This window comes from Protopterus annectens, chromosome 10.part0 (genome assembly GCF_019279795.1).
Source record: "Protopterus annectens isolate FY-2018-M chromosome 10.part0, PAN1.0, whole genome shotgun sequence".
NCBI lineage: Eukaryota > Metazoa > Chordata > Ceratodontiformes > Protopteridae > Protopterus > Protopterus annectens.
The window spans coordinates 1685367740-1685394885 of NC_056744.1; the positions used below are offsets into that span (position 1 = coordinate 1685367740).

The 27146-nt window shown below is 40.4% G+C and overlaps 1 protein-coding gene across 1 annotated transcript in view; it reads left to right on the forward strand.

The window, feature by feature from the left end:
• Positions 1-27146, forward strand: part of LOC122814419 (zinc-binding protein A33-like) — a 135414-nt gene that overhangs the window by 11041 nt on the left and 97227 nt on the right. The gene's annotated exons all lie outside the window — the stretch shown is intronic.

The following is a 27146-nucleotide window of genomic DNA, read 5'->3' on the forward strand; positions in this document are numbered from 1 at the left end:
ACATGTTTTTGTTTTGTCCAACAGGTTTTTTTCCTTTATCTAAAAGACATGCAAGTATTTGAGTTGCAATCTCCAGATTGCACATAGTTGTGTTGCCAAAACAGGGTTTCTGCAGTACTGAGTATGACAGTGGATCTCCGAATAAGGTTTAACAAGCATGGTCATTTTCCTGAACTCTGTTGCTGCTGAACCCATAGTCTGAACAAAGTATGCTTGTTTTGGTAGCTCTCCAGTAAAAAATTACCTGTGGTGTTAACTTATGCCCTTAACCTATGAAATGCCAGATACCAAGAGGTCTCTCCAAGTATTCCTTTACTTTTTTGAATGCGAATCTCCATATCATGCTGGTATCCACCCTGACAGTATCTCTTCTAGGAATTAGTCTCCGAATGTGACAAACACAAACTCATTAATCCAGAAGGATCAAGAAAAACTGCATTGAACCTACCAAGTAACAGTTTTTCATATATTATTATTTTTCCAAACATTTAAATAGAAGGTTATTTCTTCTGTACAAAGTATATATTTTTTTGTACACCATCCTGATATACTTTGACATTTTTAATTGAAATAATTACATTGAGCAATTTGAATCTATCACTTTATATAGTTATCAAAAGCCTTTTACCCACTTTTTATTTCTTAAAAGAATAGTCAGGTTCTCTTCTACCATCTTGTAACAATCGGTTCTTGGCAGACTACCTATTTAGCCCTTCTCCCCCCTCACCTAATACCTGGAGTAAGTTTATTTAGGCTGTGAGTATAGTGGGCACCATTTTCAAAAGTTTTGCTAGGTAGTAGCAACTCAACAGTCCATCAGCATGGTGTGCTCGCCATGTAAGTGCTAAGGGTTTTGCTCAGTCATACTGTGTAATTGTTTTTTTGCTATGATTATCCTAACAGAGTCTGCTCTTGTATAAGAAAAGATAAGTGAAACAGGATTGATTTATACATATTTAAAACCGTAGCCCTGTTCTTGTGCAGCAGTGTTGTGCTAGGATATCTTGACTGTGCACATCTAGAAGTTATACACTTCTGATTGACAAGCTTGTTTTTAATACACTATGAGGATAGAACAGTGAACTGCCTGCAATGTAACGGTGCAGAAATATCCCCTGCTTGTCGTTATATGAATAGTTACAATACGGTTTGTTGTTGTGTATCACTGTGTAATTCTTGGTCGCAGCAGAAAAAGTTATTCTGCAAGCTTTCATTGATGTATTTAGTTTACTCTCCTGAATGCAAACATTTAAGTAATGCCTGTATTATTTAACTTAATTACATATGGGAATTCTTACATTGCTTATGTGCTTACAGTTGCATTAGTAAAATTACTTATGCTAAATTACTGACCAGATGAATGCTTTGCTGACAGATTACTGTTAAGTACTGCTTCATTACTTGCATGTATGTTGAGATAGGTTTAATTCCTGCAATTGCTATAGCACTGTATACTGTGCGTGGTTTTTCATCATGTGTTTAACTCTCTAATGTAGCTATAGTTTACTCTGCAGTTATTCGCTCAGTATACCCTCACCCACTAGCAGCTGCTTTCACACTCTTTACGGCTCCCTTCCTACACAGATCACCTTAGCCTTCATCATCATCAGAGTCTTTAGCTCACAGAAATGTCCAACTGCAGTAGTGTGCAAGAACCCTACAAGAATTTATTATAGTAACTCTCCATTATGCCAGTAAACATAGGTCTTTCCTCTACTGAAACCCATTGCTTAAAAACAAAAACTAAAGAAAATATAACCTTTTACCTTAACATTTAAATTATTCTGTTAGTAGCGTACACATAGCCAGGGACATAGTTACATTATTTCCTCCCCTCATCTTACAAGTCATATTAGTGTTTGTGAATTCTGTTACTTACCTCAATTTAAGTGATTGATTTATTTTTTTTGGCACTGTGTGCCCAGGTTCTGCTCACTCCTCTCAGGTCCATTCTGCTCCCCTACCCTACCCCCAAATCCCATCCATGCCCACTTTACCTATAATGAAATCCCACAACTCCGCCCATCACTTCAATCCATTCACATTGTGATAGCTCAACTCTACCCCATCCTGTACTCCAAGCAAGCCAATCATGTCATACTAATCATATTACACAGCTAACAACTTGTAGTTTGTAGCACCCTTCAAAATGTCTCACTCTTACTAACATTTAATTTTCCTTCCTCGTGTTGCACTACTTGTAGTTCTGCTGCGTCCCGTCTACCCCATCCTGTACTCCAAGCATGCCAATCATGTCGTACTAATCGTATTACACAGCTAACAACTGGTAGTTTGTAGCACCCTTCATAATGTCTCACTCTTACTAACATTTAATTTTCCTTCCTCGTGCTGCACTACTTGTAGTTCTACTGCGTCTTTCTATACTCACCTCTATGTTAACACTAAGCCAACATCTGTAACCATCCTCCTCTTAGTGCAATCTAAAAGCTATTCAGAAATATCACCCTACCTCATACAAATAATTCCAGTACTCTTTTCCAAAGTAAAAATTCTTCTTAATAGAAATTCTGTTCATTATATTACGTCAACAAACTCTCCCCACTTTCTGTATACAACATTGGCAGTTCAACAAGAATACAAAACCCATCACCCCACTCTTCAGTATTCTCAACCTTATCCCTCTGTGGAGAGATGTACACCCCAACCTCGGTCTCGCCCTTCAACCCTTCCTGTGAAATCCAACTCTCTTAATTCATCTAAATCCCTCCATATAGTAACATTAAGCTTACAAAGTATTCACCACAAAACAGCAGACCTTCATGCCTGGATAGCTCTCAATAAACCTGACATCATTGCTGCCACAGAGACCTGGCTTAAACCAAATATAAAAGCTTAAGAAATCCTACGTCCAGGCCACAGTACAATAAGGACTGATAGACCCCACAGAAAGGAAGAGGAGCGGCAGTCCTTTAACGCTAATATATTCTCATACTGGGATATCAGCCTGCAAGTCTCCAACACTGAGATTCTGACCTCCTTCCTAAAACTGAATAAGTAAAAAAAAACATGTATCCTAGCCCTTTATATTCCCCAGTAACATACCCATATGCAGTAACATACCAATACTGGGAGAAATACTATCCTGGTTCTCTAGCAACATTACGTCACCCAGAACGATGGTTTCATTTTAAACATAAATTGGCTGAATCTTTGATCTAAATTTCCATCCTCTGGTATAAACCTGTTTCAGTTCACTCAACCTATCGGTTCTCCAACAAGATATAATAGCAGAAGCATGGAGGGATCCATCCTTGACTGGATATTGGTTTCTGACCTTACCCAATTCTTCTGTGCTGGTACTCTGTCAAATGTTTTAAGTAACCATCTTCCAGCCTTTGCTCACTGATCAACACCCTCCCTTCACCAACAGCATAGCTGTAAATATGTTAGGAATCTAAAACATTTTAACTTACAGACATTCACCAACATACTAAAAAATATGAATTGGTCTAGTTTAAAATATCTTCCTCTAGATGATGCACTGGAACACTTCAACACAACCTTTCTAGAGATATTAGACAGTTTTACATCCCATAGGATAAAAAGGATGAAATCTAACCCTGACTTATGGCTAACCAAATCTAGTAAATCACTGATGCTATCTAGAGATAAAACTTTGAAACTGTGGAAAAACTCCATGAGCTTCAGACCTTTTGAGATTCAAACAGCTCCATAAACAAGTAAAAAACAAAGCTGGTATCCAAAAACAAGAAAGAGTATTTAAACAAATCATAGCCAACATTTCAAAAAATTCTGGTAATCTATAGGATCACTTCTCAACCCTGGTACAAAAAGTAACCCATGTCCACACCCAGACACAGTACCCGTATAAATAGTCTCTTCAACTCACACTTCATAAATTCCATAATTATCATTACTGCTAACTTTCTAACTACACTTCAACACAGATTATAATGGATCAACCACACTACCCCACCTCTCTCAATCCCCCACTACGTTACCCATAGATGAATCAACAATGAATGCTTCACCCACTTTCTCATTTACTAGAATGCCAACTTCCAGTATAAAAAGGCTACTCTGCAAGCTAAAACTCAGCTCTAACACACCAGACAAGCTCCCCACTGAATATCTAAAACTCGCTGCAGAAGCCATTACCTACACTGTTAGTGTTCATAGGTAGGTACGAGGCTATCTGCCCAAGGGCCTGCGTAAGCCTAGCCAACAAGGTTCCCTGGCTTACGCCACCCAAGAAAGTTATTTTCCTGTGCCATTGTCAAGCAGAGACACAGAAGTGATCTCCGGGGTGTATTTCCTATTTCCCATCCACTCATCAAGATTTTCTTGAAGAGTGCTAATGAAGAACTTTGCTTGACATAGATGGGTAGCCTGTTTCAGAGTATGGGAAGTCTCTGGGGCAGGAATCTATCCCTCCAGCATGTCCTGTTTATTGTGGTGACAAGGTTTAGGTCCCTAGAGCATGTAGCTCAGAGGGATTGGGATTTTTTTAGGTGTAGCATGTCCAACAGCTCTGGGTTTTGACATAGCTTTATGTTGGGCAGAGATCACCTCGGAGTAGGCAATATACTACGGAGTAAAGCTGGAGTTTTTTGAGGAGGTCAATGTAGGGTATTTGTTTGAGGTCAGTAATCCTCTTTGTGAGGCACTTCTCTGGCTTTTCCAGCTGCTGCTGATGTCTTGTGAGGTACATTCCAAAAGGGGCGTTGGACTCTATAATGGGTCTAATGAGTGTCTAGTAGAGGGGAACAATATCTTTTTTTTTTTTTTTTTTTCCTGGATGAGAACCCTTTTATGCTGAGGTGTGCCACGTAGAAGGACTTCCTGACTACTGTGGCGATCTGACTATCAAAGGAGAGACTACTGTCCACCTGGGTCCAAAGGTTTCTTATCACACATTCGCTGTTAAGTAGTTTGCTGCCTATGTGGTAGTTCATGGGTACAGAGTTTTTATCAAAGGGGATGACACTGCACATTTTGGCACTGAGCTTTAGGCCATGGCTCTGACACCAGGCATCTGTCTCAGCGAGGCCCTTCTGTAGGATGTCCACATCATTTGGGGACTTGAGTATGGCTCCTAGTTTGCAGTCAACTGCAAACTTCATTAGCCAGAGGCCTTCTGTGTTAGCCTGTACTTCAAATAAGTAGATACCAAACAGGAGAGGTCCCAGGATGGAACCCTGTGGTACTCTACTTGTCACTGCTTTGAGGTCAGATATGGAGTCTGCAACTTTTACAGTGTGGGTTCTGTCAGTGAGCCAGTTGGCAACCCATCTTGTGACGTAGGGTTTTATACCTAGTTTAGCTATAATTCCAGAATGGGGGATGGTGTTGAAAGCCTTGGCAAGGTCAAGATAAGCTGTGTGAACCACCTTACCCTCATCTACAGCTTTGGTGACTGCCTCAAAGAAGTCGAGCAGGTTTAGGAGGCATGATCTGCCTTTCACAAACCCGAACTGGGTGGGATCCAGAGTTTGGAGGTCACCATTGTCTTTGTTTATAAGTTCCATGGCCTTGCAGACCAGGCTTGTCAGGCTAATAGGTCGATAGTTCTCGGGATCAGTGATGGCTACCCCTTTGTGGAGTGGGATAACTGTTGCTGTGCACCATTCAGTGGGCACAAAGCCTGATGCAAGTCTATTATTGAACATGGTGCTTAAGTGGGGAGCCAGTTCGTTCTGAAGTTCATCTAAAACGCAGCCTGGGATGTTGTCCGGTCCCATGGATGCTATGTTTTTGGCTTTAGAGAGTGCAGCTTTTACCTGCGTAGTTGTGATTACAGGGACTCTGCATTCTGCCTGTATAGATATAGGCCCTTTAAGGGGGGGGGGTAAAGTTAGCACTGAACCTATCTGCCAGGATGTTGGCAATATCAGTTGGTTCTGTAATTTCTGTGGCTTTGTGCTTTAACTCAGAGCAGAATTGGGTGTTGCCATCGAGATGCTTGACATAGCTATAGAATGCTTTGTGGTTGTCCTTAGAATTGATTGCAATTTTGTTTTCATAGCTAGCTTTGGAGGATCTTATAAGGGATCTCAGCTTCTTACTGAGGCTGACCAGGGAGCTCCTCCACTCATGGGATTTTACTCTCTTTTGCAACAGTTTCTTCCTTCAGTTGTACAGTTTGTTTATGCCAGGATACCACCAGATTGGCTTCCTTTTTTTTGCAGGATAGAGTCTTGGTTCTATTTGGGATAGCATGATCCATGCACTCGTGTAAGTGCTTAGTGTGCATTTTTGTAGGATTCAGCAGTTGTAACTCTATTGCCCATCTGCATGGGTGTCCTGAAGTTCACCACTTCTGTCTTAAGAAGCATGAAGATGGCTTTGGAGAAATTTTTTACCATGGTTTCCTTAATGGGGGTGGGGTGGGGGCAGGATCTGGATATCAAGGATCATTAGCTTATGGCCGGATCGGACCAATGTGGAGTTGACTTCACGTGTGGAACACCGGTCACTCATGTTGGTAATGACTAGGTCTAGGATATTGTTGCCCCTGGTAGGGGTGTGGTTAAGCTGATCTAGGGCATTGGAGTTTATGAATTCCAGAAAGCGTTGAGCAAAGGAGTTGGTACATGAGTAGTTTTCCCAGTTAATGGTGGGGTAGTTGAAATCACCCATTATTAGGGTGTTTGGTTAAACCCTAATATTTTCTAGTACATCAAGAAAAGATAAGTGGGAATCCTGGGGCATGGTGGGGGATCTGTAGCAAGCTACAATTTGAATTGCTGTTTTGCCCAGAGTTGTTTGCACTTGGATAACCTCGGATGCATTATGCTAAGCAACTAGCCTGGAGGTGTGGATATTCTTAATGAAAATGGGCACACCTCTGCCTTTGGTGTTTCGGTCCAGGTTTCATGGCCAAAAAGTGTGGTATGAGTTATAGCCCGGTTATGCAGGGTTGCGCTCTGGAGCCTTGAACCAGGTCTCAGTCACTGCACAGATATCTATGTTCTCCGTTTTAAGGAGTGCCTCGAGTGAGTGCATTTTGAGATTTAGACTTGCATTGAACAGCATTACCCTCAGTTTTTGCTTGCCTGTTACTGTAGTGAATTTATTATTTGAACCTTGCCTAAAAAAGGCACTATAGGGACAGCAAGAGCCTTAGCCAGTATCTGGAATCCCAGGGACGACAGGTGCAGGCCATCTGTGGCAAAGCATTATGGTCTGTCGACCATGTCATCCCAAGAAGACAGATACTGGATCCCCTTAGAATGACACCAGAAGCTTAGGCAATTGTTGAAATCAATCATTTTGTCCTTGTACTGCGATATCATTCAAGACGATGGCAGAATGCTACTCAGGGCTAGGGTCATACCTGCCTGGGCTACAAGATTGGAGAGCTCTTCCATGTCTCTCTCTTCATGTACTCCAGGGAAGTGTGTCCCAGGTCATTCACACCAACATGGACAATGACAGAGTCCTATTTGTACTTGTTGTGGAGTGACCTGAGTGCGTGGATTATGTGGTGGATCCTGGCACCTGACAGGCAGCTGACAGTAACTTTCTCCTTGTTTAGCCTGGTGAGTGGGACATCAGTGTGCCTGACTATAGAGTCACCTATGACTAGTGTGTTGGGTACATAGTTTTGCCTCATTGGCTGTGGTTGAGTGGCACACTGAGTCTGTGAGCTATGTGTCATTTGGATTGTGTTGGGGGATGGAGGTTGCTTGCGTTTCTGCTTTGGAGGTCTCTGTTGCTTAGACAGATTATTATTGATAGCCTCCAAATGTTTTTGTTACTATGTGTGGATTTTGGTGGTGTAGATTTAGTGAGACTATGTGATGAGTGTGGTGTGGTGTAAATGTTTACCTTCTCCTCATGACTGTCAGGTGCAGTCTTGGTTGGAGAGAGCTTTACCTCCAGTTTGGCTAGATATGTGCATCTCTCACAGGTTGTAGTGTTGGGTGGTTGGATGAGAGGGTTGTCTGTGTACATGAGGCAATTTCTACATTGCCTCAAGATGCCCAGATTCATCAGATAGACAGGAGAGAACACTGGGAGCTGACCCTTGGACATGCCTGAATAAAAAACTGTTTTCCTCTAGATAAGTGAGTACAAGAGTTGTTTTTCTCTAAGCAAGTGAGAAAAGTAAAGAACAAAAACTGTTTTCATCTAGGTAATTATGAAGACTGAGTGCTATAGTAATTAGTAGTTTATTTAGTGCTTACTAGTTCTGAACAACTGCTAAGCATGAATAAGCAAATTTAAGTGCTAAAACTAAAAATCTGTATCTGCACTAGACTAGTTACAGAACAGAAACAAGTGCAAATGCAGGCTTTCAAATCAGAAAGTTGAGAGAGATGGAAGAGATTGCCCAAACGGCCAATAACTACAATTTCTGGGCCAGAACCACTCCTTATGTGGTAGACAGGTTACCTAGTGCTTACCACTCCCACTGATAAGCTAGAAGGCTTCCCCCCAACACAGAAAGACTTGGGGGGGGGGGGGGTCTCAGAAACTTACATACAGTCCTGGATACAGCAAATCGGTATCTGGAACACTAGTTACAGGAAAGGTAGAAAACAGGTTTGCAGTTTTTTTTTTTTACAGAAAAGTAGCAAAAACAGTAGTAAAAACAATTCACATGCAGTGCAAGATAGCACACTTGAGTATGTAGCAATATTAGACCAAACACAGTTTACAAAATGCAATTAAAGGTTTCTTAGGTAGAATGTGGTAAAGAGATGGGACTAGGGGAGTGTCCCAGATCAAGTCTACAGTGGGGTAGGCAACTGTAAAAGCCACCAAATTTAAACTACAAACCAAAGATAGAGCAGGTGACTGGGACAAAACAGTTTCAACAGAGATCTAAGCAACAACTAACAGTACAAACTCTAAAACCAAAAAAATATACTCAGATCTGTATATTTGCAGATCAGTGTCTCAGAACAGGGAGATACATTTCAACAGAGCTCTAAGCAACAATTAACAAATTCTATAACCAAAAAATATATACTCACCTCTGTATATTTGCAGTGTACGAATCATCGGGTCCATCCAAGAGTCGTATGTCCCAAAACTTTGGAAAAGAGCTTTATTGTACCTGTCCATAAGGGTGGCAGCTCGACTGATGTCTCAAACTGCCAACCTATAGCTATATTATCCCCAATCTCTACGTTTCTTGAAAAATGTGTACACATGCAACTTCTGCATTTCCTCCTGAAGAACCAAATCCTATCTCCCACCCAGCATGGATTCAAACCAGTTCATAATACTACAACCACATTAATATCCTTCTTGGGTGCAGTCAGTAAGGCCAGAGACTCAGGAAAACATTATATCTACCCCATTTCTAGACTTATCTAAAGCCTTTGATATGGTAACGCACTCACTTCTATTTCATCTCTCAAACACTTTACTAGCTACCTCCTCTCTCCGCTGGTTTTCCAGTTACTTATCTGACAAACAACAGGCAGTTAGATAGCAAAATTCCGTATCACCATATCTCTACCTGTGGTCCCCAAGGCTCTGTATTAGGGCCACTCCTGTTTAGTATTTTTATTGACCATCTTCACTCCTCATTCAGCCAGGGGTCACACACACAGCATGCGGATGGCTCCACTATTATATGCTCTGCTAAAACTACACCCGATTTGCAACAAATCACTCTCAAGTCAGCATTTACTGCCTTAGAGACATGGTTGTACAACATCCACATCTCTCTCAACCCCAACAAAACCAAACTTGTGTTAGTTACATCCAAGAAAAATACTTCCATAAAAAAAATCTGTTCACAATGTTTTCCCAAAGAAACACTAAACCTGAAATAGTTTGTCATGCTAAACTGCTAGGAGTAATAATTGATTGATTAAAACCTAAAATTCGACCTGCACATACAACATAGACTTTGACGTGTTTTATTGAAGTTAAGTATTCTCTGCAGGCATAAACATCTCCTTTCTCCTTCCAGGAAACAACTACTTGCTACCACTTATCTGCTTCACTCTGTTACCTATGATGCACCCCTACTTACTAATTGGCTGTCCTCCCTGAAAACAAAATTCAAAATATGTTATAATAAGATTGCCAAATTTGCTGCAAATTCTAGACAATCCAGCCACCACTGCACATCTCTACAGTCTCTAAAGTGGCTTGAACTCCCACCCTATCTCACCTATCTGCAACTGACTACAACTCATAAAACTAATTATCAAACCCTCAGATTGCCTGGCCTAACCTCCTTTATTTACCCCCTATGTTCCTAATAGGTCTCATAGATTTGAAATTACCACCTCCTGCAAGTCCACAGGCTTAACCTACCTGCAGGTCAGGTACTTTACTCTTGTGTTATAGCCAGAGCCTGGAATGCCCTTCCATTAGTAACTCCTACCACTCACAGTCATACCCTACCTGCAGGTCAGGTACTTTACTCTTGTGTTATAGCCAGAGCCTGGAATGCCCTTACATTAGTAACTCTGACCACTCAGTCATACTTCTTTCAGAACTTCTCCATGTGAACACCTCCCTACTAAGTGGATCTGTGCATGTACTAAACCTCCTCCCTTCATAACCTGACTGACATTTTCCATAATCCATTCACAATGTCTCTATTAAGTCTCTTCGGACTACCTAACCACAATTATAATGTAAATCCTGCTTATTATTACCTTTTCATTCTTTTTTTTCTGTTTTATCTTTCTGTAATCTCAAGAATGAATTTCCAGTATTTTATCTGTGCATTTATTTTATTTCTCTTGAATTGCTTAAATTGTTTGTGTAATGTTGCATGTTTTGTAAATTTGTAATTTTTCACACTGTTAATACTGTCAAATGTTCTGCATTGTGTGAAGCCCCCCCCCCCATCTCCAGGCTTCCACTGAAAATAGGCTCTTTATAGTCTGGTGGACCTTCCCGGTAAACAAGTGCCCATAAATAAGTACATGCACATATGGGATAGTCCTCTCTTGAAAGTGTACTAGAGCTCTTTGGAACTTATTTCAAAAACTTGAGTCATTGATTATTTAAGAAATTGAAGCCCTGAGTTGTAGCATTACAGGAGGCAGATTTAGGTGGAGAGGAACAGACCAAGTCAATAAGAGGTTATGAGGCCCATGGGGTTCTGTTGATTGTACTTGTTTTATGGAGATAAAGTATATGTTACTTGATGATTATGGCTGTTATGCTGAATTTAAATGTTTTATTGGGACAATATAGCTTACTGCTTTATAATATTTATTTGCTGCCTGGTGCTTAACAGATAGATAGAATGTCATCAAAAGTTGAGAGGAATGATAGCATTTCATTAATGTCTGACTATATTTCTAGATGATTGCAGTTGAGTAATGGATATTCTGGAAGTAAGAGGTGACAGAAGGGCTTATTATATATAATTCTGCGCCTAGAAAGATTTGTGAAATTGTATCCCAAGGCCAATTATGAGCCTTACTGATACTTCCAATATTACATCTGGGTTTCAGCAGTGTACCTATTATTGTCATAAATTTAAATTAATTTTTCAGTATCTATTTATTTCTATTTTATTTGACATTTGTTAACCAGGTTAGTCCAACTGGGAAGATGCCCATTTTTGGTGGAGACCATAGGAGAAAAGCTCCAAAATATAATTACAAGTAATATGAAATTAGTACATTAAGTAAAATAGTGCTAACAGTTTGACAGTAATTAATTAACAGTTTCATCCTAAACTAGAGTCATAGTACGAGAGTAAACTAAAAATACAACAATAATTACAATGCAGTTTCTAGAAAGTAACTAGTCAAAAATACAGTTACTAGCAATTGTGAAGCAGGAGGTAGGTCAAAAAGGGGGAAAATGCAACAGTTCAAGAGGACAAGATATTTTAGTATAATAAATTTTAGGGTACAATGGAGGATAAGAGATGGAGTGAAACACTATTTGAAAGGAGGGGATTAGGAAAGAGGACAGGTAGGTTAAGATGGGTGAGTGCAAGAACAGTTGTAAGAATTTAGTAGATGAGCTGTACATTATAACAGACCATGCTTACTTGGTACGAATTTAGTAGATGAGCTGTACATTATAACAGACCATGCTTACTTGGTAAGAATTTAGTAGATGAGCTGTACATTATAACAGACCATGCTTACTTGGTAAGAATTTAGTAGATGAGCTGTACATTATAACAGACCATGCTTACTTGGTAAGAATTTAGTAGATGAGCTGTACATTATAACAGACCATGCTTACTTGGTAAGAATTTAGTAGATGAGCTGTACATTATAACAGCTTACTTGGTAAGAATTAGTTTACTTGGTAAAATTTAGTAGATGAGCTGTACATTATAACAGACCATGCTTACTTGGTAAGAATTTAGTAGATGAGCTGTACATTATAACAGACCATGCTTACTTGGTAAGAATTTAGTAGATGAGCTGTACATTATAACAGACCATGCTTACTTGGTATGAATTTAGTAGATGAGCTGTACATTATAACAGACCATGCTTACTTGGTACGAATTTAGTAGATGAGCTGTACATTATAACAGACCATGCTTACTTGGTAAGAATTTAGTAGATGAGCTGTACATTATAACAGACCATGCTTACTTGGTAAGAATTTAGTAGATGAGCTGTACATTATAACAGACCATGCTTACTTGGTACAAATTTAGTAGATGAGCTGTACATTATAACAGACCATGCTTACTTGGTAAGAATTTAGTAGATGAGCTGTACATTATAACAGACCATGCTTACTTGGTAAGAATTTAGTAGATGAGCTGTACATTATAACAGACCATGCTTACTTGGTAAGAATTTAGTAGATGAGCTGTACATTATAACAGACCATGCTTACTTGGTAAGAATTTAGTAGATGAGCTGTACATTATAACAGACCATGCTTACTTGGTAAGAATTTAGTAGATGAGCTGTACATTATAACAGACCATGCTTACTTGGTACGAATTTAGTAGATGAGCTGTACATTATAACAGACCATGCTTACTTCGTAAGAATTTAGTAGATGAGCTGTACATTATAACAGGCCATGCTTACTTGCTAAGAATTTAGTAGATGAGCTGTACATTATAACAGACCATGCTTACTTGGTACGAATTTAGTAGATGAGCTGTACATTATAACAGACCATGCTTACTTGGACAAGGATGAACAAGGATATACAATCAAACCCAGATCTAAGCTCTAATCTTGTGCCTTTGGAATTTTGCACCCATTGGCTCTGCCAGAATTAGGGAAACACTGACATTTCAGAACAACTTATCTAAGGGAGAAGAAGGCTTTACAGAGTAATTTAAAAAGATGATACATGCCAGAGACGATACATGTGATTTAATGGCTAGTGTTCTGTTTGGGGTTTAATGGTAAAGTGTGGCAAGATTTAAAGATTCATACCAATGAGGTGTGGTGAAAGAGACAGTGAACTTTAAAGTATAAGTGGACGAATCTAGAAGAGTCTTGGATCAAGGTCTGTGGATGGGAAGTGAAACTCATGGGGAAATAGAAAAGCTGAACCAGGAAACTGTATATATACTGAATAGGAATTTCTCCAGGAAGCTTTGAAGTGTAGGTTTTCTTAGAATTTCCCAGTAAGACAGAAAGCTACAATGGTCACTAAGGATAGGTTTACATAAGGAAAGTAGAAATCTTTGTGGAGATCTGGTGGTGATAGCAGATATGTTTTATGAATATTTTCTGACTTTGTTTATGGTGTTAGTATGAATAAGTAATTGATATTTGTTATGCTCAGAATTAATGAAACTAGAGGAGCAAGCTGATATTGTGACAAGTTCTAAAACTCATGAGGAATCATGACACATGCAACACCTGCAATGCCACAGAGATACCTTACAAAAAGGATACAAGGCCTAAACAACATATCCTACATGGACCTACTCAAAGCCCTGTCAGTGTACTAGGTGTCCTACAGACTAAGAGGTGACCTGTGGCTAGCGTACAAGGCATCCTCCAGCCCAACACTGATGGATTTACTGCACATCAGTAAGTCAAGTGGCATCAGAAATACTATTGTCTAGGGATTTAAACCTCTTCTGCAGCATCATGTGAGTTGTTCAAAGGAACAGGTATATCTTGTGGAGGGAATCCGCTGCTGTGGAACAGACTGTCCATACACATAAAAGAATGTTCATCCCTGTCCATTTTCAAGCACAGCTTAGGTCTGAGGATGGGAAACAGAAATTTTACCCCATGAATGGCCCCTTTTCTATTGATGGACAGAGGCATCTCCTAAATGCTTCAACCCATGCATGTGTCCCATCAGATTATCTAATGGTATGATCCCAGTTAGTCATTAGGGGTAATATAATTACTGATCATGGGATGGGTTAGAACAGTCTATAACCAAATGTGATGGGTTATTTTAAGCACAAATAGGGGAATTGGCTAGGCTTAAAATGGCTGACAAAGACAGCTGGCACATTGCGTATCTATGAACTTATGAGCCTATAAAAGTCACTGTAGGTTTAACATAGGGGTGTGTTTTACGTTATTGAACTTTTAAAAGTTCAAACGCCATATGGTCGACACAATATGATCAAACTTTTAAACGTTCCAACATTTCAAAGGAGATCTCCGTACAGTGCAGTGCAGAATGGGAAGATTTCCCTTTCCTGCACTGTAGTGCAATCTCAGAGCTGGTATATTTTAAAGAGAGGGGAGATGTGAAGGGCACAAGGGGGCATGGCCCCCTGCTTAAAATGGTCAGATAGTGTTTTGTAGCTTTACAAACTTTTAAAAGCTTCAACCATATGACTTTTAAACTTTTAAAAGTTTGATAATGTAATATACACACACAACATAGTATGCATGATGAATAACACTAGACAGTGATTGTATCCCTGAAGAAGCCTTAAGGATTCATAAAGACAGGGTAGCTCCTTTCTTGGTTAAGCTGATTGATAAAGTACTAAGAAGATTCCTCCATCTTGAAAATAAACACTGACTGTTACTCATAAGTATGGGTGAGTACTTGAGCATAGCTTTCAGTTTGGAACCATGATGACAAGTTTGTATGTCCTTTACTACATTCTGTTTAGCCCATTGTTTGTCGTAATTAATTGACAATGCTTAGTATGGGTTTCTTGGTGGGAGAAAATCCTTTTATAATGTTTTGAAAATCAGACCGATAATGAAATCGGATCAGGAGGACTGGAAGGCTTTGATTATAAATGCTGAAACCATGTTTAATCACGTTAAATGGTACTACATGGTAAATATTCTACTGGCCTTCGGGTTTATTCTCTATTTTTGTGGATCCTGTAATAACAATATATAGCACAGCTAAGACTCCTGCTCAGCTTTCAGTGTTCTTTATATTAAATACAATTTTGTAAATCCATGAATGTTTGTGGAATTTTCTTTGCTATATTTCATGTACCTACTATGAATTATTTCACCTGGGCCTGTGTCTGAAAATGGTCAGTGATCAATGCACTACTTCGATAACAAACATAAGTAAATATAATAAAATTAATAGTGAAACCAGAGAAAGGCTCCATTGTCACTACTTTTGTTTGCTATTTGTCTCAAGCCTTTAGAAGCAAAAATAGGACAATTGGATTTACATTGTTGTAAGGTTAGGGAGAGAGAAAAGGTGAAGATTTCATTGTTTGTAGATGATGAGTTGATAAATATCACAAAATTGGACCCGGATATTCCATGGCTTTTCTGACTGCTTGAATAAGCCTGTTTTTTTTTCAGGGTATAAAATAAACAAGACAAGTGTGATTGTAATAAATTATAGACTATGCTAAGTTCTGTTGAGTGAGTTTGTAATCTTCTGGGAGGTGATATACATATGCAAAATACTTAAGAATTTGCTTAGGCGATATGGTTGAAACATAATATGAGTTAAAAAAGAGTATTGCAAGATGTTTTAAAGGTGGATGTTGACAGGATTAGAACTGGATCAAAGGGGGCAGGCTTTGCACGTTTATGTGCTGTCCTTGCTGCTGTATTCTTTCAATCATTTCCATTCAGTGCCCCGAGTATTTCTTTGAAGGTGGTTAAGAATATAATGAGAAATTTTATTTATCATGTATCCCATGAGAGAAGCCTATACTATCCAAATATTTAGGATAAAGTTGTTACAGGTACTTATTTGTATATTAATTCTGTGCTGTTTAAATTATTATATTTGTTAACTATGAGATCTTATGATGCCAAATGAAGGAAATTAACAAGTTTGCTTAGTACTGTGGTGATATATTTGATAGAATAACTTATTTAATAGTATTATGGAATGAGAGGACCCCTTGTGTATGTTGATGCAGGATTTGGAGACCTTGAAAATATTTTAGCTTCCCTAGAAATTAGTCCATGATTGGATTTGACCTTACCTGTTGGTTATAATAATGTGGGGCTTTAAAGGCAGATTGGTATATGGAGGTGGCAGGCCATATGAACTGTTGTGCTTTTCTGTTTATTATTGGTTTAGGGTGCTTGATCTCAAGTTCCCCAGATGTTTGACTGGTCTGTGTTTTAGGAATATGATATGAAGGGATGGTTGGTACTGATAGAAGAGTTGGACTTGCTGCTTGCACCATTCCCATAGTGTTGTCATCATTAGTTCTGGAAGCAAGTGGAGATGGTTATGTTATGAAAAGTCCAGTTAGTTTGGAGCATAAGGCATTGTTGTTGTGTCTTTTGGCTTTTCCCGGTTAGGGGTCGCCACAGCGGAACTCTGGTTCGCTAATTATTTGCAATAGATTTTTATGTGCCGAGTTGCCAGCCCTGATGCACAACCATCAACAAAGGTACGCCCATTCACGCATGACTCCATGCAGAAAACGCTCTAGCTGAGAATCGAAATGGACAGCGTCTTACTGTGAGGCGACAACGCTACCGCAGCACCACCACCGCAGTACAGTTGGCACATAAGGCATTGAGGGAGCTTAATTCTGCTTTACAGCAGAAAGTGAATGCCTATATCTGTAATGGACACAGGCAACCTGTAAATGGTTCATCTCCCAGGCCCTGTCTTTTAAATGTTGCATCTTCCAAGACCCTGCTTACACTTATCAAGGCTGTCAAAACTTGTCAGAGATTTGGGATGCATGGCTACATTTAAAAAGGTCCTTGTGGTTGTTAGCTTAGTAAACATCTATGAACATATGAACATACAACTGGGGATCTTCTAGATCAAACAATGATGGTATTGGATATGGCAATTGTCATGGTATGTAACTAATTTTAGGTGATTTAGAATATGTGGGTGGAAATACTTGCACTAATATTTTGTATTCCTCAAAGGTTAAACAAGATGTTTACAACTGTAGACATCATTTAATGGAACTGAAGTAAAGGTGTTATTGGAACTTAGGAAAATACTTTGGGTTATGTTCACAAGTAGCTAACAGTGACTGGGGGATATAGCTGTAGCAAAGGTATTTCTGTTACTTGGATATAATAGGCAGGTTCAATGTGCTAACAATTAAAATAATTGGGGGGTTGTGAAGGTACCATGATGTGTACATCCCCATATATACATTGTAGTGCCCTTTAGGTATTCAGCAACAGCCCTAACATGGTTAAGCCCTAATAGGGTGCTGTAGCAGAAGACATACAGTGAGTATGGCTGGCCCAAGGCCATCCTGAATGCTAATGTGGCAGTCCGGGGGAGAGTCGTGTACTAATTATTCATGTGCTGTCTTCCCTGGAAACGCCTCCAGGAAGGCATCTGCATGTCAAGCAATTTTATTCAGCCATGTAGATCAGCATGGATGTCCCAACCATGTCATGGTATTTGTTGTATTAATTACTTACCTTGACCATAGGATGTTTATTGGGGGGAGGTCACTGGACATCAGGGATAATGCATGTTTGAAGTACCTTAATGGCACAAGCATTAAAATAGGAAATGGGGTGGGGAGAACTATAGATGTCAGGGATACTTTGAACTGAAGTGCCATAATGGCATGGCCATCACTACAAGAATCCAGGAGTGGGTGGAAAAACTAAACACTAGGGGTACTGACAATGTGTCATAATACCACATAAACAAATACAGTGCTCAGACAGCTCTCTATTGAAATGCTGGCAGTTGAAATGCTGAGTGCTGACAAGCCAAAAAAAAAACAAAGGAAAAGAGCAAATCTCAGAGATTGTTCTTCTCATTTAAATTTCTTTTTTGCAGTGTAGACACGCTCCCTACACCCATGAACTCATATATACCAACTCTGAGGTCACCATATCATGGAGAAAAGGAAATATCCTAAGAAGTGGCTCTCTTAAACTTAGTATATACAAGTCCGTTTTTCAAACATTCGGTCTCCATGCTTCATGTCTCATTCTAGTGGGTCTGGACCTTTCAAAGGGTTACCTGTTCATGGACTGAGGAGGCACACAGTCCACCAGGGAAATGACCAGTGTGCCCTAACAGTACTAAAACTGTGATAATGGTCAGTGGGGGAGGGAAGCATGGGAGGGAAGATGAGTCAGAGGGACAGTTGTGGGGACTCTGAATAATAAATTAGCCGTGATCAGAGCAAGACCTGCTACAGCCTTTCATAGGTCTCCAGGCATGCCGATTTATAATAATGATTACTAAGGTTATTTATTTATTTATTTATGTTTGATGACCAGGGAAGTCCACTGGGGCAAGAAGAGCCCATTTTTAGTGGAGGCCTGGGGAGAAAAGCTCCACAATAATTGCAAGTTTCATTTCACATGTTACAAAAGGACATAGTTCATACAGCTAATTAAACATTTACAGATAAGCTCCATGATATTTGCAATTGGCTTGTCACAATGTTATAAAAATTAAAATATATAATTCAATACAGAAATTTCAACATTTGCATAAAGTGAATATTTTTGTTTATAAACGCAATTGTAGGTTTAACATTTCAAAATATATAGCTATTGGCCATTAGTAGGTTAGGAAAATATTATGCGTGGTGAGGGTAATAGTATATTTGAGATTGGAGGGTATAGTACAATAAATATTGGAGAAAAATTAGTTTTTGGTAGGGGAGGGATTGTTTTTGGTGGGATGAAGTAATAGAAGTAGTTGGATGAGTCAGTGCAAGGTGGAATGGGGGTGTTAAGTTGGAGCATGGCAAGGGCACTCCCATTTGGAAGAAAGATGAGGGAGTAGTTAAGATTTTAAATCTGTTTGGTTAGGTAGGTTGCGTAGGTGTTTGGGGAGAGAGTTGCACTATTTAGCTAAGGAGTGGGACAGCAGTAGATGGCCAGGAGGTCGTGCAGGTTTGTGGACTTGAAGGAGATTTTGTTTTTTGGATCTGAGTGAACGGTTGGGAATGTAAGGTTTTAAGGAAGTAATGAGAGCTAGCCAGTTGGCAGGTTTAAAGATGAGCTTGTGGGCAATGATGAGTTGTAGGTAACTGTGGTAGTTGGGTAATTCAAACCAGTTGAGGGTGAGGAGGAAGTGGCAGTGGTGGGATGACTTTTTTGAATTGGTTGTAAATTTGGAGATCTTGTGGTAGAAGGATTCAAGTTTGGACTGAAGACCAAGATGGAGTTTGGTAAAAAGAGGAGCACCATACATAAGGAAGGGGAGTAGGAAGGCAGATGCAAGAGTTTGATGGGTAGAGGGGCTTAGGAAGCAGCTGTGCCTGCAACTTTTGGTGGGTTTTCTTGATTGCAGAACAGATGTGGGTGTCAAATTTTAGTTCTTCATTAATAATGATGCCAAGAAACTTGGTGTTGGGAATGATTTTCAAGGAGGGGGTTGTTTTGGCTCTATATGGTGAGTGGGGATTTGGAGTTTTTGGTAGGGAGGGGGACATTAGTTTGGTTTTATTCGCATTTAGTGCCAGATGGTTAGACTGCATTCACGTTTGGAGAGGGCTAGTTGGGTTTTGCTAGGGGCTCTGTGGGGGAGAAGGCTGAGCAGATGATTGTTGAGTCATCTGTATATTGATAGATGTGTCTGGGATGGATTGGTGAAAGTTGTTAATGAATATTTATTACAAAGAAATGGAAAACCAGTCCTTTCCAAATTTAGATAATGCAGCGGAGATTAATGAATATGGTAAAAGGGAGACTCATATAGGCAGAAATTCATGGATTAAATATGTTACTAAGTGGCTACTGCTGCATCATGTCTAAAGGCGTACTTTGACAAATTAAATGAAGGGTTGTTTTATGTAATATGCTGGAAAGGAAACTTGCTATGAAGTGAAAAAAGAAGAATTTTCCACCTTTTCCCTGTGCTGCATTACCTTAGTATTTTTTTATTTCTACAGATTGGGGAGCTGACTACATTTTGAATTAAATACTCCCCTTCTGGCATGTCTCTTAACTTCTTTGCTTAAGAATTCAGGAGACAGTCAAACCTACCAGAAAATCAATAATTTGCCAAGCACAGAGCAGAAATACGGGACAATAGCAGGGACATTTGAGAGGTATGCCTTTTGGTGGTTGAAATATAGATTTTTTTTGGTAAGTAACTTGTCTATTATAGCTGCACTGTATGACTTTTATATGGTCATCTGAATGCACTGGACATTTCTTCTTTTAAAATGGTTATTCTTAATATTGGTGAACTGTATTTAAAGTGGAACCTGTGTCTTGAGAGACAGCCTTACAAGACTATCTGCAAATATATAGAGCGGAGTATATTTTTCTGTATTATTCTGTATTATAGAGCTAAATTGTTGCTTAGATATGTTGTCTTACTGCTCTGCAAATATACAGAGATCAGTATATATTTTTTTGGTTTTATAATTTGCACTGTGATTCCTCCCATCCCTGTTGAAACTGTCTTCCCCATCCCCTCCCTGTTCTTGGTTGTAGTTGGTGGCTTTTGCAGTGCCCGCCCCACTGTAGATTTGATCTAGGACTCCCGCCCCCCCCCCCAGTCCCATCTCTTTACCGCATTCTACCTAATAAACCCTTTCTGCACTTGCTTTTAGTCCTTTTTATTTTAATTACATTTTTTCAAACTGTGTGTGGACTAATATTGCTACATACTCAAGTGCGCTAGCTTGCACTGCATGTGAATTGTTTTTACTACTGTTTTTGTTACTTTTCTGAATAAAAAAAAATTGTAAGCCTGTTTCCTACCTTTCCTGTAATTAGTGTTCCAGATACAGATTTGCTGTATCGAGGACTGTTTGTAAGCTTCTGAGCCCTCCAAGCCTTTCTGTGTTGGAGGGAAGCCTTCTAGCTCATCAGTGATAGTGGTAAGCATTAGTAACCTGTCTACCACCTAGGGAGTGGTTCTGGTCCAGAATTTGTAGTTATTGGCTGTTTGGGCGGTCTTTCATCTCTCTCAACTTTCTGATTTGAAGGCCTGCATTTGCACTTGTTTCTGTCCTGTAACTCCTGGGCCCATCTCATTTGCTTACTCAAAAAAAAAATGTATCTGCTTTTACTGTATTTGTGTTTCTTCCTACTTTATTTTGCTTTTGCGTCATCTTAAAAGTACTCACTTGTATTTATTACTGCTTGGTATAACTCATTCTAAGCCTTTTAGTTTAAGCACTTGGGCTTCAGACCAGTTGTTTTACATTAAGAAGGTTTGTGGTCTGCACTGTAGTGGCAGAACAGGTAGCTTATATCCTTCTAAGTTTGGAACTGCTGATTGAGGGCTCAGTGTCTGTTATTCTAAAAGTGTATTAATTCTGGTTTAAGCACTTGGGCTTCAGGCCAGTTATTTTACATTAAACGGGCTTGTAGTCTGCACTCTTGTGGGAGGAGAGGCTGGACTCTGCCCTTCTGAGCTGGGAATTTCTGGTTAAAGGCTTATAGTTCCTGCATATTTGAACTGCTTCTTACTGAAATTGGTACACCTTGTTTGCTGTAGCATAGACTAGATCCAGGCCTGTTGAATCTAGCTTTGTTTGTATAACTTGAGCACTAATCCAGGCATTCTTTAAAGTATTCAATTGTATTTATTACTGCTTCGTAGTAACTTGATTAAAGTGTAGCTATCATTGTAAGTCTTTTGGATTAAGCACTTGGACTTCAGACCAGTTGTTTTACATTAAGAAGGTTTGTGGCCTGCACTGTGGTGGCAGGACAGGTAGCTTACATCCTTCTAAGTTGGGAACTGCTGATTGAGGGCTCAGTGTCTTATTCTAAAAGTGTATTAGTTCTGGTTTAAGCACTTGGGCTTCAGGCCAGTTATTTTACATTAAGAAGGTTCGTGGTCTGCACTCTTGTGGGAGGATAGGCTGTTCTCTGCCCTTCTGAGCTGGGAATTTCTGGTTAAAGGCTTATAGTGCCTGCATATTTGAACTGATTCTTACTGAAATTGGTACACCTTGTTTGCTGTATCATAGACTAGATCCAGGCCTGCTGAATCTAGCTTTGTTTGTATGCTTGTTATTTCCTTGAAACGTGGCTTTTCAGCACTTCTGTGGATCCCTACTGATATCTGCATTGCTTACTGTACTTATTTCCTTGTTTCACTTGAAAGAAAGTTACTGTTTGTCATTTTTGCATTTAAGTTACCTGCAACACATTGCATTTAAGTTACCTGGCATTTGCTCACTAAAGCAATTGTATAACTCAGCACTAAAAAATTAAAATCACTACACCCTCACGAACTCCCCTTGAGTACCTTGTTCCCAATTGGCCCTTTTTTTTCAATTATAAAGGAATTCTCAATACTATTCTAGCATGTCCAAAGGTCAGTCGTCAATCTCCTTTCTGGTCCAGCTGGTGAATCTGGGAATCTTGAGGCAATGTTACAACTACCTCATGTACACAGACAACCCACTCCTCCTCTCAACAAAATCCAACACATGTGAAAGATGCAACCATATAGCCAAACTGGAGGCTAAGCTCTCTCAACTCAGTACTGGCGTAACCAGTAAGAAGGAGAAGGAAACCACACTCACTACAATACCAGTCTCACATAGACCTATCACGACAGCAAACCAAGCACATAAACGCACAAAAACATACTCGGAGGCTCTAAATAAAAATCTGCCTAAGCAGCAAAGACCTCCAAAGCAGACACCCAAGCAACCGCTACCCCAAAACAAAACACTTGCAACACATAGCTCACAAGTCCAGTGTGCTGAACAGTCACAGCCGTCAAGGCTAAACAACACACCTGATACACTTGTAATAAGTGACTCTATCGTCAGGCACACTGACGTCCCACTCACCAGGCTGAACAAGGAGAAGGTCACGGCGAGCTGCCTGTCGGGCGCTAGGATCTGCCACATAACACAAGCACTCAGGTCACTCTAAGGCAAGTACAAATATTACTCAGTCATTTTCCATGCTGGTGTGAATGACCTGAGACGTACCTCCCTGGACTACATGACAAGAGATATAGAGGAGCTCTCAGAGCATGTAGCCCCAGGCCGGTATGACCCTGACCTTGAGTAGCATGTTACCCTCACCAAGAATGATGCCACAATATGAAGACAAGATGATCAATTTCAACAAATGGCTTAAGTATTGGTGTCATTCAAAGAGGATCCAATACCTGTCAGCCTGGGATGACATGCTCGACAAGCCGTGATGCTTCACTAGGGACGGCTTGCACCTGTCACCCCTGGGCTTTTGGATATTGGCAAAGGCTCTTGTACCCCCATAGTGCCTTTTTTAGGCAAGGCTCAAAAGGCAAACCCACCTCCATAGGTATCACAAGGGATAAGAAACTGAGTAATGCTACTCAATGCCAGAAGTCTAAACCTCAAGATGCATGCACTCAAAACTCTCCTTAGCATGGAGAACATAGATATCTGTGTAGTAACAGAAACCTGGGTCTAGGCTCCTGAGAGCACCCCAGCACTACCAGGTTATACCTCATACTATGCTTTTCGACCCCAAAACTTGGACCGAACCACAAAAGGAGGGGGACTATCAATATTCTTCAAAGATACCCACACCTCCAGGTTGGTGACACAGCAAGAAGCATCATAAACTATTCATGTGCAACTAACAGTGGGTAAAACTGCCTTCCAGTTTATAGCCTGCTACAGACAACCCTCCCAAACCCAGGAACCCCACTCTGCCTTCCTGAGAACACTGGAAAATATGAAGGTCTCTTCAAACACCATTATAATGGGCGACTTCAACTACCCAAGCATAAACTGGGAGCATTACTCTAGCTCCAACACCCTAGCCCAAAGGTTCCTAGAATTTATAAACTCAAATGCTATGGAACAACTTGTTACCACTCCCACAAGAGGGGAAAACATACTGGACCTGATCATCACCAACATGGAGACTCTCTGCTCTAGACCAGAAGTGTATCCCTCACTTGTAAGATCAGACCATAAACTAATCTCACTGGATATTCGCATCCCAACCCCACCCCCCTGCCCAGAAAACCAGAGTGAAAAACTTCTCTAAAGCAAATTTCACACTCCTCAAAACCGAGGTGGATTCCTTCAAAGCCCCCGGGCCTGTGGAAAATACGGCCCAGACCGCAGAATCCTTTATAAATGCATTCTATGAACACCTTCAGGAATGCATGGATCATGCAATCCCAAATAAAACCAAGACCCAATCCTCCAAAGGCAGACATCCTGTCTGGTGGACCCCAGCCATAAACAAACTATACAATAGAAGGAGGAAGCTACTACATGATATAGCAAAATCCAAAAAAGGGAAGGCATCTCTGATCAGTATTAGCAAAAAACTACGGTCACTCATAAAATCGTCTAAGGCCAGCTTCGAGAGAAAAATTGCACAGGACACTATAAGGATAATCACAAGGCTTTCTTTAGTTATGTTAGGAACCTGGGTGGGAATTCCCAGATATGCTCAGAATTAGTCCAAAATGACAAAAAAATACACCGAACCCACAGACATTGCCAACATCCTAGCTGACAGGTTCAGCGCAAACTACCCCCCCCTCCCCACCAAAAGGGCAAATATCTATCCCAGCAGAGTGCTGTCCCCCTGACATCTCAGATGCTCAGGTAAGAGCCACCCTCTCCAAAGCAAAAAACACAGCATCAATGGGACCAGATGGTGTCCCAGCTTGTGTCCTGCATGAACTCCAAGAAGAGCTAAACCCAAACATAAAACTACTGTTCAATCTCAGCCTTACTACAGGATATGTACCCAAAGAGTGGCGTACAGCAACAGTGGTCCCTCTCCACAAAGGTGGTGCCTCAATGGATCCTAGAAACTATTGCACCATAAGCCTGACTAGCTTGGTCTGCAAAGCTATGGAATGGATCATCATGGACCTCATAAATAAAGATATTGCGGACCTACAGACACTGGATCCTACCCAGTTCGGCTTTAAGGGAAGATCCTGCCTTTTAAACCAGGTCAGTTTCTTTGAAACGGTCACCAAGGCCATTGACGAGGGGAAGGTGGTCCACACAGCCTACCTGGACCTCGCAAAAGCCTTTGATGCAATACCCCACTCGGGCATTATAGATAAGCTTACCAGCTTAAAGATAAACCTCTATGTCACTAGATGGGTTGCGAACTGGCTCAAGGACAGAACCCACATGGTGCCATGTCAGACTCCAAACCAGTTACAAGTGGCATCCCACAAGGCTCAGTCCTGGGACCTCTCTTGTTCGGTATTTATTTCTCGGAGGTACAGGCCAACACGGAAGGACTGTAGCTGACCAAGTTCGTTGATGACTGCAAACTGGGCACCATAATCAACTCTCCAGTCGACACAAGCATCCTCCAAAAGGGCCTCATAGGAACAGACAACTGGTGCCAGAGCCATGGCCTCGAGCTAAATGCCAAAAAGTGTATAGTCATCCCCTTTGGGAAAAACAAAGTGCCCACAAATTACCACATAGGTGGTAATCCATTAAGTACAGAAGAAGTAATTAGGGACCTGGGGACCCAAGTTGATAGCAATCTCTCATTTGACAACCACGTGGCCAAAGTGGTTAGAAAAACATTTTATATAGCCCACTTAATCATGAAGGGATTCACATCTAGATCAGGGGAGGTCATTGTGCCTCTTTACTCATCCCTCATCAGGCCCATAATTGAATACAATGCCCCTTTTAGGATATACCTTACCAGACACCTGCAGCAACTGGAAAGACCCCAAAAGTACCTCACCAAGAGGATCAAAGGGCTCAAACAGATGTCATATGCTGCCCGGTTAAAGAAACTCCAGCTCTACTCAGTGGCATACCGCCTGCTCAGAGGTGATCTGTGCCTGATGTATAAAGCCATGTCCAACCCAGAATTAATGGACATGCTACACCTCTGAAAATCCAAATCCCATCGAGCTACGCGCTCGAGAGACTTGAACCTCAGCACTGAAATAAATAGGACATGCTGGAGGGACAGATTCATAACCCAGAGGCTCCCTTCACTCTGGAATAAAATCCCAGTCCAGGTTAGGCAGAGTCCCTCATTTCCTCTCTTCAAGAAGAATTTTAATGAGTGGATGGGAGATCGTAGGTTTACCCCGGGTATCACTTCTGTGTCACTGTTGGACAGAGGCACAGGATACTAACCTCGAAAAAGGGCATAGCAAAATTAATTTAAAATGGGTGGCAAAAGCCAAACACACTCTGGCTAGGCTTATAAATGCCCTTGCTTTTATTTTTTGTATTACTGTATTGCCTTTCTATATTTTGAATACTGTAGTTTGTTTTCTTTACCTTGTGTTTTGCTTGCATTCTGTTTTAACAGCATATTAAAACTTCAAAAGAGACCACAGCTCTCTCTGTTCTGAGTCAAGCAGAAATACCACTGTCTTTCTAGTTGCCCGCCTCTTATGTTAATCTGACCATATATCTCATTTCTCTCTACTTTCACTGGCTTATGTGAGTAATCACAAAATCATCATTTTTGAAATCCCACCCCATCAATTATTTAAATTTATTGGCCATCCTACAGTATTTCATAGTAACAAAATACAAAAGTGACCACCCCTTTCAATCCATCTTGCCGTTTTAAAAATAGTAACTCTCCTCTAAACCTTAACTTTTTAAACAGGTAAAACTCAAGTTACCTACTTTCACATCTAACTTCTCTAGTGCACACTGCAGAGTGCATTCTTTTCAATCTTACCCTTAAGCATCCCTGTGACAAGCACTTTCTCTAATACCTGCTGGAAAGCACTAGGAAGCCTTAAACTCAAACACTGAACTCTCCTTGTTAACAAGGAGAAATTAATAGTAGGCACTAAACAGCCTATAATTGCAAAGTACCTTGCTAAGGAAACAGCTCCTATACTTTACAAAGAAAAAAAAAAAGCACCAAACCAGGCATGTCCAAGGGTCAGCTTCCGGTGATTTCTCCTGTCCACCTAGTGAATCT